The sequence below is a fragment of the Gymnoscopelus braueri genome, assembly GCF_963280865.1.
Source record: "Gymnoscopelus braueri genome assembly, chromosome: 9".
Lineage (NCBI taxonomy): Eukaryota > Metazoa > Chordata > Actinopteri > Myctophiformes > Myctophidae > Gymnoscopelus > Gymnoscopelus braueri.
This window is the reverse complement of record NC_137610.1, coordinates 15,519,103-15,533,068: the sequence shown is the minus strand read 5'-3', so window position 1 is coordinate 15,533,068 and position 13,966 is coordinate 15,519,103.

Sequence of the window (13,966 nt, the reverse complement as noted above, 5' to 3'; positions counted from 1 at the left end):
AGGAGAACAGAATTATTTTCGAGTGAAGAGCGCACCGCCTCCCTGCCTGTTCAGCCTGCAAGCCAGTCAGTTCGATTGAGATGGGCAACTCCATTACCATCCTCCCACCAATGCAGCCTCGCCAACGGAGAGTGATCACTCGGCACAATGAGCTCTGACAATTAGTAATGACTGCATTTCTACACCCCTTCGCTGACTTCCTCCTCCACTGCCTGCCTGTCTGGGTTTCACTTCAGCAGTTCTGCACACAGGAGAGACACCAAATCACAGCTTTCACAGCATGTACCATATCAAGTTCAATTAGTCATTTTTTGACAATTTATCAACATTTAGTCATCTGAATGGACATTTGTTAAAAGGACCAGAAAGCTCTCAGTAGAGGTAAAAATGTCCTCGATTTTTAGAGACAAATAAAGAACATCTTAGGCTATTGGTGAGGAAAATTGTAATAAGCACTTCTTGCCTGAATGGTTGAATGGTTTATGGCATTGCAAAAGTGCTTGGAGTCAGTACAGAAATGTTTTGAAAGCTGAAACGTGCTTGGAGTCAATTGTGTACATGGAAAGACTGTAGCTTGATGACATGGGTGGCCTTAGTGATTACACCAGCCTAATGTTGGTGTTGATAAGTGTTGGAAAGTGTCTGTGGCTGAAAATCTGCTGCAGTGTAGGCGGTATGGACACGATTGTGAAGGACAGAACAGAACTCCATAATATGCCTGACACCCATATATTATACGGGCATAAGAGGGACAGAGACAGAAAGAGATCTCATAGGGCATAAAGGCGACACAGGCAGACAGACAGACAGACAGACAGACAGACAGACAGACAGAGATCTCCATTTATGGGCATAAAAGCGACACAGACAGACAGACAGACAGACAGACAGACAGACAGATACAGAGATCTCCATTTATGGGCATAAAAGGGACACAGACAGACGGACAAACAGACAGACAGACAGACAGATGGATACAACGAGTACTCTAACAACAGGGTATTGACATTGGGTACAATGGGTACTAATGTATATACCGTAATTTCCAGACTATAAGCCGCTACTTTTATCCCATGCTTTGAACCCTGCGGCCTATACAACGGTGCGGCTAATCTATGGATTTTTACAGCTAACGGCCACTAGGGGACCTTCTAAATCTATGGATTTTACACCTGGGGCTTAGAGTCCAGTGCGGCTTGTATATGTACACATTTGGATTTGTCTCTAAATTTGGCTGGTGCGGCTTATATTCAGGTGCGCCTTATAGTCCGGAAATTACGTACTAGGGGTATGTGTGCCTAGTTAATACATAAATAGCTTACAATGTGCATGTTGTCGTAATTCAAATGGGTATGAGGCTTGAAAGGAGAAAGAACTATGTCCTATAATCTGGGCCTAGAGAAGAGATCATAAAGAAAAGGCAAATGACAAAATCTAGTAAATAATCTGATTGTTGTTATTCATTCATTCATTCAAGATTTATTTACTCTCAAAATTACACTGAGTAATCAAACTCTTTACAAGTTACAATGGATAGATGGCACTATGGAAGGCAGAAATGCTTCCTCCTGTGCGTATGGAAAACATATACAGCATATAAAAAGCAGCAGGTATATAAAATCACAGTATCATGTGCACGGTGACATTGGTAAAGAAATGAAAACCATTGTTTTTCAACAAGGCTGTTGCATAACCGGGTGGGGCATGCATTCCCAGATTCGTTCCCGACCTGCATCATTCCCGAGTAGGGAATGATCTAGGTCTACTCAGGTATAAAAACACAACAAATTGCAACAGGTATGAGACTATGGTTTCATATGGCAGCTATTGAGTCGCCATCTCTTGTGCGTGAACTGATTGTGTTTTTTCTACAGCAGAGAGTGCAGACTTAGCCATGTGCACTACTGTAAGTGATATGCGCACGTGGTGGTAACATTTAACATATTCTGCAGACCGTGTCGGCGGTACAACATGGCGACAGGTCAGCGCTTGCGGTCTGATGGTTGCCATGTGAAAACTGTTCAGAAGTCTGGTGGAATGGCTTCTGATGCACCGGTATCACTGGCCTTCATGGCTGCAGCCACAGCAGTGTTGTGAACAGTTTGTGGCTGGGGTGATGAATGTCCTTGATGAAACGCTCAGCCTTGACTACAGTACATACATGTATACCGTTTCTCATTTATTCCGTGGAGGAAGGGAAGCTCACCTCCGTCCATGTGCTGGGCTGTCCGCACTGACCCCTGTAGAGGTTTGTATAGTCAAGGAAGGCAGTGCAGTTCTCATCCCAAGTGGTGTTGCCGCTCGTCAGGATGCTCTTGACGGTGCTCTTGGCGGTGCTGTTGTAGAGCAACCTGAGGATGCTCGCCCTGAACTTCTTCAGGCGATGTAGGCAGTAGAGGCGTTGCTGAGCAACTTGCACATGCGTGGTGTGTGTGGCCCATTTGAGGTCCTCAGAGATGTCATGTGAATTCTAACTACGGAACTTCAAATCACTGACTCGCTCCACTATGGCACCATCGTTGTAAATGGGGGCATGCTCTCTCCTCTGCCTCCTTGGTCCCGTTGACGTTGAGAGCAAGGTTGTTCTCCTGGCATAGTGTCAGTGATGTGACATCGTCCCTGTAGGCTGTCTCATCATCATTGTCAATAAGGCCCATCACCGTCGTGTAAACACCACCGCCAATGTAAACACCGCCACAAGCGTCAGCAGATGCCTCTCACCAAAATGAGATTAGAACTAATGCCAAATAGCCTGTATGCTCAACAACCCCTTTTATTTAACGCACCATTGATTTAACCTCAAGAACATAATCATTCATTAGGTTTCTGTTTAATCTAAAAGCCCAGAACCAGACAACTGAAATTGGTCATTATCTTTGCACCTGTCTTGACCTACTGTAGTACCACAGTATTAGGCATCCAGCGGTCTTTTATCTATCTATAAATTCACAAAACCTGTGTGTGTGTGTGTGTGTGTGTGTGTGTGTGTGTGTGTGTGTGTGTGTGTGTGTGTGTGCACGCGCGCGCATCGGGCATAACTCGAGCAACATTCAGGCATCATTTGGCTTCCCTGATTGGCCAAGCCACCCCATCACCTTACGGATTGGCCTTTGTGTCACGTTTGTGCCGAGCATATACAATGGAACTTTGCGGGTCCGTCTGTCTCCCATTTATGTCCATGTACATCATCAACATGACGTCAGCTGTTTTTGAGGATATAACGGGTACTCTGACAAGTACAAAGGGTATTGAATACACGGGTCGGGCATGCATTCCTGACTTGCATCGTTCCTAAGTAGGCCGGGGCCATTTATAAAGTACCCATTGATTGTAATATCTAACATTATTTGTACCGTGGTAACAGGTACTGCACTGGGTACTCTAACAAACGGGTACAGCGAGTACTCAAGTATTGCATAACTGGGTGGGCAATGCATTCCCAACTTGCATCAGCCCTGAGTAGGGCAAGTTCATTCAATTGGCCTTTCTGTTCTTACGAATACATTATGCAGAATTATGTATTAGCATATCAAATCTTACTTAATGCCATATTAAGCTAAAATCAGCACATCACAGCTCAGTACAGGGCACATTGGCCTTTTATTCTATATTGAGAGACAAAAGCTAGCTATTCCAGAAGTAAAATGCATGAAAACATAAGCCCCATGATCATACTGAGATTTTCTAAAACATCAGGTATTAATAATAGATTATAACTGGAAAGTATCCCTCTGTGACATTGATGGGACTGTCTTTGATGAAGATGTCACTCTTGGGGATTTTGAACCCTGGTGAATATGTTTGATGGCTGCAATCTTTTCTGCTCTCTTTTAAAACAGATAACAGTAAGCATATCACCAGGGGGGAAACAAATGGACAGACAATAATTTATACATATCTATAAATCTGCTGCATGTTATGTTGCAACAGAATCTAACAACAGAATCAAACTTATATGAGCTTGGAATGCCTGTGGGCTTGGTGGGGGACAAACCATGGTAAACTGTGAATTAACAAAAACAAATTTATTGTATTAAGTACAACAGGCAAACTGTTGCTCATCTGCCAGGATGTTTTATGGCTCGTGCGGGGACAAGTTCTCATAATGAAAAGGCAATAATGCTACAGTTAATTTTGAAAGCACATTTACATGCATCTAATTTCAACCTAACCTGTCATCACTCAAAGCAGTATTTTTCAACCAATAATGTTTGCCTTCATTATTTATTCATTTAAACCAGCCATGCAATTATGATTGCCTGTTGAAATAGAATAGGCTTTATTATGTGATCTGGTCATAAGGCATTCAATGGGGGCACCACTGCAGTTTCTTAGTTACAGTGTGGTGAACTGTTTACAGACGTGTGCGTACTGTACCTTTGTTGTGCAAATATGTTCCCTTTCTATTATAGTTTCTATTATCTATTAAACAAAAAAGATCTGAAGGATTTATTATGTATATTGAATGTCTTGACTAGCTTGTATTGAAGGCACTTCTATTCAAGTAAATTGACAAGAGTGACACGGTGGAAAATGAACTGCCAAACAACAAAGAGTTAAAGCTTTCATTCTGGTTGGCAGCATCTCCTGTTTCCAGCAAAGGTCTTTGAGGGGTAAAATAATGAGGGGAGAAGATGCAACGGATGCATCTAGCATTACAGACAAGTGCTCCCCTGAGCTGCCTGGGCATGGGGAGAGGAACCAGGACACGTAAAGGCACGGGCAGAGGACAAACTGGAGCTCAACTAGACTGATGACTCAAAGGAAAATAAGTGATATAACCATATAACGCTCACATGTTAACCCATTCTTACCGGGAATCGCATCTGAGTCATTTGAGATTTTAGCTATAACCATTATTTTTATACTTAGGCTATTAAAAAAATAGCAGATCTACTACGAGCTTGTAGATCTGACATTTTTGCAAATCTTCGATTTTTTTTTCTTACAAGCAAACATCTTTAGCTCAAATCTTTGCTTCTGGGGGTCCCTGGAACAAAATATTTTGAGATGGGGGTCCGCGGCCAAATACATATCATTTTGGGGGTCCTTGACATGAAAAGGTTTGAGAACCACTGATATAGAAACATACGTTTTTCAGAAAACTGTTGGGATTTAGAAGACATTTGTAGAATCGGAATCAGAACCTCAGGTCTTAATGGATAAAACGAATGATAGACATGTATTGAATTTGGTGTCTTTGGAATTAAAACAATCTGGGTTCAGTGTTTTTTTTTTAAATTAAGCTTCATAGTTTCCACATTCCAGAGTCTAATATATACAGCAATCAATGCTGTATTTCTTTCCAAACGTGTACAGTATCCTTGTGTAAAACATCACACATTCTGTATATTAACAACATACTGTATTTATATAACATAAACTCTTTGTTTGTGAAAAATGTCAGAACCGTATCATTTTAAATTCTTGATTTGCTGTAGACAATAAAAGAAGACTGTTGATCAAATGTTCAACTTCAATTACGTATTAAATGTGACTTTCAATGTGTTTGTCAGAAAAGTCACCCACTCCTCAAGTCTAAGCTTGCAATCGGTTTCCAGAACACTGGCATCCTGTAATATGCATACCGCACAATGGCACTGTGGTATTATACCGCAGGGATATCACAGGCTATTGTTTCTGACACTGCAAGACTAAAAATGAAGAGGATTTGGAATAAACTCTGCTTCGTGAAAAGAAAAGGGTGTGTTTTCTGCTAAGGTCATCAGATGACATTCCAGTAAACCTATTTCCAGTCAAATAACTCGTAATTAGTTTTCTGCCATTCTCAAATAGAAACAATTAGATATCAGTCATGCACAACAGCACTAACTGGGCATTGTGCCACGTTGTTTCACTGCAGCAATTCTTATTCATTGCTTTCCTGATACATCTCTAATGTAGTTTTCCTTTTGTACGTGGCTTTGCACTGACACATAATGGAGCCGTTTAGCTGGCATTAAATTTAATGATGTTTATCCATTATATGGACTCAGTTATTTACAATGTTTAAAATAATGGTACTATATACCTTTCAGGGCATATTTGATTGTCAATAAACCACAAAGGTAAAGTGTGTGTCAAGGGGTGTATATTGAATCTCTCCATGTGCTGGATAAATGAAGACATCAGTGCCATCTTTTCCTTTTTCGCCTCTGTAATTATGACTATTTGTATGATGAATTGAATACATAGGACCACAATCCAGGACTTTTTGTGTTATCCTTTTAGCCTAGATGTTTTTGCTGTACCTCCGTGCTGTTTACATTTGACTAATAAAGTACGCAATCAATCAATCAATCAATGTAAAGCTTATGAATCACAAAAAAATATCATTTATCTCTACTCTTCGTCCACATTTCACATAGATCCTACTTCATGTCATTTGCATCACAGTGGTCCGATACTCCTTTGATGGTCTTTTGATGTTGCAGGTGGTGAGCCTGTCAGAAATTTAAATGATGTCCGCTTCCCCTGCCATATGTTTATATCGTCCCCACTTGATACTCAAAGGCAATTGCTCATTGGCAGAGCTCCATAAAAGCGGCTTGCTCAAAACCTCTTGGTGCATTTATAATCATTGCTGCATTGCTTGGACACAAACAAAATAAATAAATATATCGTATCAGTGTATCAGTCACATCAAACAATTCTGCAGGAAATGCAGTGATAGTGTGTAGTGCTAGTGTGTATGAAGGTCAGGTCATTTTTTTATTGCAACAGTACAAAGGCAGCTACCTCAGTCAAGTCTTTGTGACTTTGTGAGTCAAATCAATATTCTTTGACATTTGCAGTAAGGTGCAGGACAGCAGGGGTAATACTGGAGCAGAATGCACACAAAGGATGGGCTTTGGAGAAGGTTGACAGGCCCTGGTGTGGCCATTAGCTTTGTGAGAGACTCTTTGGTGCATGAGTGGTGGGAGGTTGGTGAGGCACTGTGGGTCATTCATTTAGTAGATACTATGGGGGAACCCCAATGAATAACTCAGCCACACAACAAAGGATAATAGTAGGTTCCAGTCTTCAATGCAGCATTCAACCACCATAAACACAATTAGGCTTATGGATGATGCATTACAAAATGGGGCAACGAATTAATGTTTCCAAATCCCATTTCCCAATCTTGAGACGTATCCGTGGATGGCTTTCAGGAATACCTGCACCCCTGTGTATTATTTTCACACACAGCTGTCAAAAAATATTGAGCTACTATAGTATTTTCTATTTCAACTGCAGGCAAGCCATGCTTATTTTTTTGTTCATATTTCATGTGTCATTTTGTCAAATGAGTGAAACTGATGATCAAGCTCAGAGTGAATATACAAAGGAAGAAGAATAGGATAAGAAAAGGCCACACATCAAGCTCTCGCTAACTTTTGTGTGAGATGATTGATTTTCTGTATGGAAATCAGCCGCCCTCAGTGTCCTTTGCATCTAGAAGAATGGAAATTGGAGATAAAGCCTTTCTACTTATCAGATTCCACCCTGAAAGATTCATTGACTATTGAGGCACTAATCACTTTGTATACAATTACATTTAATTGATTTTTAAACCAATTAAATTTAGTATATAGAAACAACAAATGACAACTCCTATTCACTGTAATGAAACGTATGTATTAAAAACATTATAAATAAAAAAGACCAATGAAGTGGCCCCAAATTAAACTGACCAAGTATGTGTTTTTGTTTCCAAAGTTTGTTTGGCTCATGTGCATCAGGTCCATCCAGATGACATAGCTAAATACTTTAAATTCCTTGCCGGACTGACCGGAAGCTGAAAATGACATTTTCTATCCATAACAACGGTGTCATTCTGTAGAGGGAGGGAAAGGACAGCAAAAGTGACTCATGGATCAGAATATTGATTTCGGCTAAGCAAGAGCTTTATCGTTATCATGCACACTACGTGTCGTCTGTGATCACCACTCTAGGCCACTCACTAGTTCACGGTGATGTCCGTAGGGACTGCCCCTCCAATGGGTGCTATGAAACCCGTCAGGATTTTGTCTGCAAAACGTTGCTATATTAACACGTTCCACTGAAGCTGATGTCAGCGTGCACCTCCCAGTGTGACGATGACCCCTGGGCTCTGCCGCAGACCAAACCTGAGCGAGAGAGCCTGTCTACTCAGATGGAACTCATAACCAGTCAAGAGATGAGATGGCTATATTTTCATGCTATGTGCTGTCTGCGTTCATACTGCCTTTTTGCCTGGTAGTATAATATATATTTCCATGGGGACACCTGCAACTTAGTATTTTCAGCGTGCTGTGCTTATTTTTCATGCCAAAGCACAAATTAAAAGATTTAATCTTGACTGATATTTTGTATCAGGTGCACAAGTTATTTGTTTTCAGATGGTTTCCATTCTTTGCGTGTGCAAGGCTGTTGAGGCTTCAATATTTCACTCTAGCCAGTGAAACCAAGGAGATAATCAATATGACATGCCAAACAATAGAACACAATGATTTGAGTTTAATACCCGCGGCTCGAGATTCACTAATGTCCCTGTTGCAGAAAATCGATGTCTTCCACACCGAGGCAGTTCTAGCTGAAACTCAAAGAGTAAAGGAGGGTGAAACTAAATCAAGCGTGCATAAAGTCCTTAATTTTTCACCTGACCCTCTTCTGTGAGGGGTTTATAGATAAGAGCCCTGCCTTACATAGACAATGGTAGCCTTCTACACAGAGACTGCTATCATATCGCACCTTGCCGTTAGTCCCTTTGTCAAAAAAGAAAAAGAAAAAATACTGTAGATTGACTTTAAAATCACCAACTCATGCCAACAAAATAAATCAGTTTTAAAATGTTCAATTGAATATACAGTAGTTTACACTAAAAGATCAACATGTGGTATTTTTTTGTGTGAATTGAAATGATAATTTTGTCTAATTACTTAATGAACACACAGTATTGTCTGAAACTAACATAACGAAGCACTGCAGAATATACCTAGCAGGGTCAATGCATCTACATTTTTAAATATACTGCATATTGAGTGAATGATGTCTTGTCTGAGTGCACTGTGAACTGATTTTTTTCTTTTTCTTTTTCATATCTTTGCACTACAGAGACAGATGACAGATTTCAACGTTTGTTCTTGCCTTCTCTTGATGGGTATGGAATTTCATATTTTCTCAAATAAACAGATATTTCAGAAACGGGCGTGAATACTAGTGCTGAAAGTAAAGTTGGGAATGATGTGGAGGGATTTTCAAAAAAGAGTACAGTGAAGGGGGCTAACAGGTAATTAATTAACCATGTCCGGAGGGAACGGATGACAGCCACATTTCAGGGCTTCTATTCCAGGGTGTTGAATTCCATGCCTCAGGGGTACTGCCACAGCTCACGGATCTCTCTCTCCACCTCTCTCTCTCTCTCCCTCTCCCTCCTTCTCTCTCCCTCTCTCTCTCAAATCAGATACATGATAAATATTCAATGACACATGGGCTTATGGGTAATAACGGGCTCTGTTTCCCTGAACTTGATGGAAGAGGGGCTCTGACGGAGCAACGTAATACAGATCCTCAAACCAAAGCACAAGTCTGCATCAACGCCCCCTGGGGAGCCACCCTCTGATCTCTGATCTCCAAAAGCGTAGACGCCAGTGTCGGTAAATGATCCCCGCAGTATCCCCTCTCTTTACAGGTGAAATCAACACTGAAATTCACACGGTAAAATAAAGTGTGACTATTAAAAGAAAACAAAACTGCACTTGAAATGTATGTTACTCTGGATTCAATATGTGCCTTTTTTACTGTAACGTTAAAAGTATAGCTATCACAACCTGACCCTTTGTTTTCTTGTCTCCAGTGCCTTCTCAGTAAAGGGTTAATGTCCATTGTGTTTGCTTTCCCAGTTACTGAAGTCACTCTCTGACAGCATGATCAATAGAGCAGATTACTTCGCACTGTCAGCTATCACCTTTCCCTCAGAGCTGGGTACATGAGCTCAGTACACACACAGCCAAATCCTGAGTGTCAGTTTAACTCTGAGAGTGTCAAAAACGGAACCCTTACGGGTCTGTCTTTTCACCCAAACTGACACTCGGGATTTTACAGTGCAGGCTCTGTGCAAGGCAGCGAGGGTATTTGTGAGACTGTATGAAATGTTACAGATAATGCTGTGAGCAATTAATTGAACTTCTAGAGAATTTGTAGATGTTTCTACAAATAAGTGATTCTAATACATTCTGTAAAAGGTTGCCCGGCAATGATATCTGTAGGTCCTCATCTGGGCTCTCAAAAACACAAACGTATTGTAATCTTTTCAGTAAAGAGGTGGCTCGATTTGGTGGCTCGATTTGACTGTTAAAAGCGATGTTTCAGATCAATGAGGAACGAACATGTTGATCTGCCAGAGCTTAGGCGGCTCTCAGCCTATATGACCCCAATTAAGTCATCAGACAGAGCTACTTGACCACAGGTCGGGGTCCTTGGTAACACTGCTGCAGCTTACAAAATGGTACAAAACCAGCTTCAAGACCACTGCTCAGTACTTTCCCTCTATAGATCATAATCTAAATGAACATTCGTGTTTTATTCAGCCACAAAGGATGCAGTAAAATAAACTGAATACAATGTTGCATCATCCAATAGTAAGTCAGTGACATGGTGTATGTGATTAATACCGTGTTTGACAGTGAGATGAAATTGATGTAATGTTATGTGCGAACGGTTTGATAGAATTCTCTCTAACGCCTCTCTCAAAGGCTTCTTTCGATCATTCAATCTTTCCACTTGTTGTCCCTGACAGCAATATTAGCATGAGCTACGTGCTGAAGCACACATATCCCTTGCTTTCGGTTTCAATCTATCAAAGCGTGATTGCTACGAGCAAACAATAAACGTGATGAAGGAAGGACATGTTTATATTCAATGGACACTGTTGCTCTCCTGAAAGTTAATTAGAGTTGTTGATGAGCTGAGCCTGGCTGTTGTGTGTGTGTGGTGCTGGGGGTTGGGTTAGGTAACCACTGACAGACTCTATTCTTAGCATATGAGCAAAATGATCATCAGGGTTTTAGGGGTTGGAGCTTAGTGGGTACGATCCTCACACATTTGGCATCCTGGCACTCATACAACATGCCTAATCCTATTAAAATAGATCGCTTACATACTGTATAACACCAAGTCAATGGAGGGACATGTAATCTCATTGCCTCTGAAAAAGAAAGATTGCCCTAAAGATACTTAAAGTGGTATTAATTTCACTCTATTGATGGGGCCCAGAGATGGGAATGGGGGCCGATACTGTGTCAGCAGTGAGAGATTTGACAGAGAGAAATGGGCTATATGAATAGTCCACGAGCTTCGAAAGGAATATTCCCACACATACAGAACCTGTTTGTCCTGCTGGAAATGTCAGGTTTCATGGCATAGGATGTGTGTAAATGTAAATATATGTATTTATTCAAACATGTACAGATAAAAAAAAATAAGCGGATAAAATAAACAACAACGTGTTGACCTAAATCATAGGTCGGCACAGTTCTTGAATATCATTTTATATGGCATGTGACACATTGCAAACCGTCACACCGACTCCCATTTGCAGTGACATATGGTTTATGGCTGTTTCCATGGTAACCAGTGACCCTCCGAGGTGACCTTATGACAAGAGATAAGGGGCTGGTGTCTGGCTGAGAATCAGAGAGCTGCAATAGTGTGCATAACATTGGCCAACGATTGAAATGGGATTTGAATTAATTATTACCCATTGATATGTATTACGTCTCGTACGGACTCCAGAACAAAGGGGAAGTGAGGCCGCGGCCAATGAAAGGGGTTGCGTAAAAATCTGAACTGTCACTCATGTGCCCTTCTATCATTATGCAGAGAGAAAGACATTGACTCCATTTCAGTGGATCTTGTTAGCTTAGCAGAGACATAATTAGTACCAAGCAGTAATGTCTTGGAAAAGTAATACGGCAGTGCTTACCCTGGTAATGAGCTCTGCCTGTTCATCTGCACACAAGGCCACGGTGGCATGGCCCAGTAAGCCTTTATTGAATCTTTTTACATGATTAGAGCTTTATGCAATTTCACCGTGTCTGTAGCAGCAATAGTGGGTGTAGGGGAAGAGAATCGGTGCAACAGCTCTACCCTAACAAAGTATAATACGATGAGGATATATCATGAGGCTATAGTATATTCAGGGCATCACATTGCTCATAACTGTCTGCACTGTTGTCTTCTTCAGTCAGACCATCATGCGTAACAACATGGTGAGTTGAAAACTAGCAGAGGAAATGGTTATATGTTTTTATCTTATAGGGGTGTGAAATCATGGTTTACAAGACTGCAGGAATTTGAATGTGGACGCCAAAAAAGTCATTTTGATTCTGTGCTCATTGTCTCATTGTGCGTAGTGTAATTTGAAATAGTTGTTGGAATAGTCATTGTTATAAATGATGAAATGATGTTAAGAGTTCTTTTTTTTTGGCAGTAACTCATAGCCAACCAGTAAAGCCAGAGCTCTTGGCAATGTATAGCATAGCAAATAGGAACATCATTTGAATCACTGAAATGAGATAATATATCTCTTCTAAAGGAAACATTGTGACATGTCCATGTACTGTATGTTACACAGGTCGGCTACATTCAGTAATGATTTTTTTTTTTCTCTTTGCCATTAAATTCAGACACTGAGGCGATTGCATCTGAATGTGAGATATAATGTGCCTTTTGCGAGTCAAAATGTCTATTGGCTTGAACATCAGCAATTTATTTTTTTCCACATTATTTGCCAGGATGACATCAAAACAAGGCAGCCCTTCAGTGTGAAGGGTCCTCTAAATCCATGTTTGATTTAGAGGGCCCGTTCATCATAAGAGACGTTGAGCTGACTATTATGTGCCGGGAATTATAACTGCTCTGTGCTGGCAGTCAGCGCGCGCTGAGGATCCACTTGGGAGGACAACCAACAGGATGTCTGCCTAAAAGACACTAGTGTCAGAATATAAATCAGCTCTTTTATGTGAAATTCTGAGAGGTGAGATAACTGATAGGAAAAGGGGCAATTGTTCTGTTTTGTCGTGTGTGTGTGTGTGTGTGTGTGTGTGTGTGTGTGTGTGTGTGTGTGTGTGTGTGTGTGTGTGTGTGTGTGTGTGTGTGAGAGTGCACGCACACGCACATGATGCACACATGTTTGTGGGTGTGGTAAGCACTTGTTTGTCATTTGTCTGTGCGTGGCGGTATGTACGTATGGGTGTAAAGCGAGCCTTTATTGTCTTCACCAAACAGGCCGGGAGGCGATGACTATGGAACAATTGGTGTCCAAATGTACATGCATACCCCCAGTAAGGCAAGGACGAACCTCCACCCTTCATGATGGCTGTCTACCAGGCTGCTTTACTGTATGTTTTGGCCTATAACTCCGTACCGTAGGTCATACAACCCAACAAATAAACACTTTTTGCTACTACTCCTACAGATTTTGTACACAAATTTACAAATGACAGAAACAAACAATAAAGGGCGCACATACACTCACTAAAGTACCAGGTGCCGGGTAGAGGTCATGAATCCAAAAACAATAAAGTCTGCAAGACTGGATCATGCTCCAAAGTTGAGCATGATCCAATGTGCGTACTTTATCGTTCTTTTATATTTACAAATTACAAATTTACAAATTGGTACAAAAATTATAATATAATTTGAGTAGCAATGAGCAGGTTACCACCGTAGAGCACTGTACATACAACAGCCTTTATGGCAACATAACTGCAGTTCAATGTTTTGTAAGTCCTGCATATCTGTTATTCATCTTTGGACACAATGCTCAATTAAACAGTGATGTCTTGAAATGATTGAAGAAATGAACTTGAAGGCACAAAGTTGAACCCCATGTTTGTGCCGAATCTGGGTTGAACGAGATCAGTGGAGCTCCCTCTGGTGTTGTGCCTGTGTGTGTCTTTCACGTTATTGAAATAGTTTGACAGGTACTCATCTCCTCATCTCC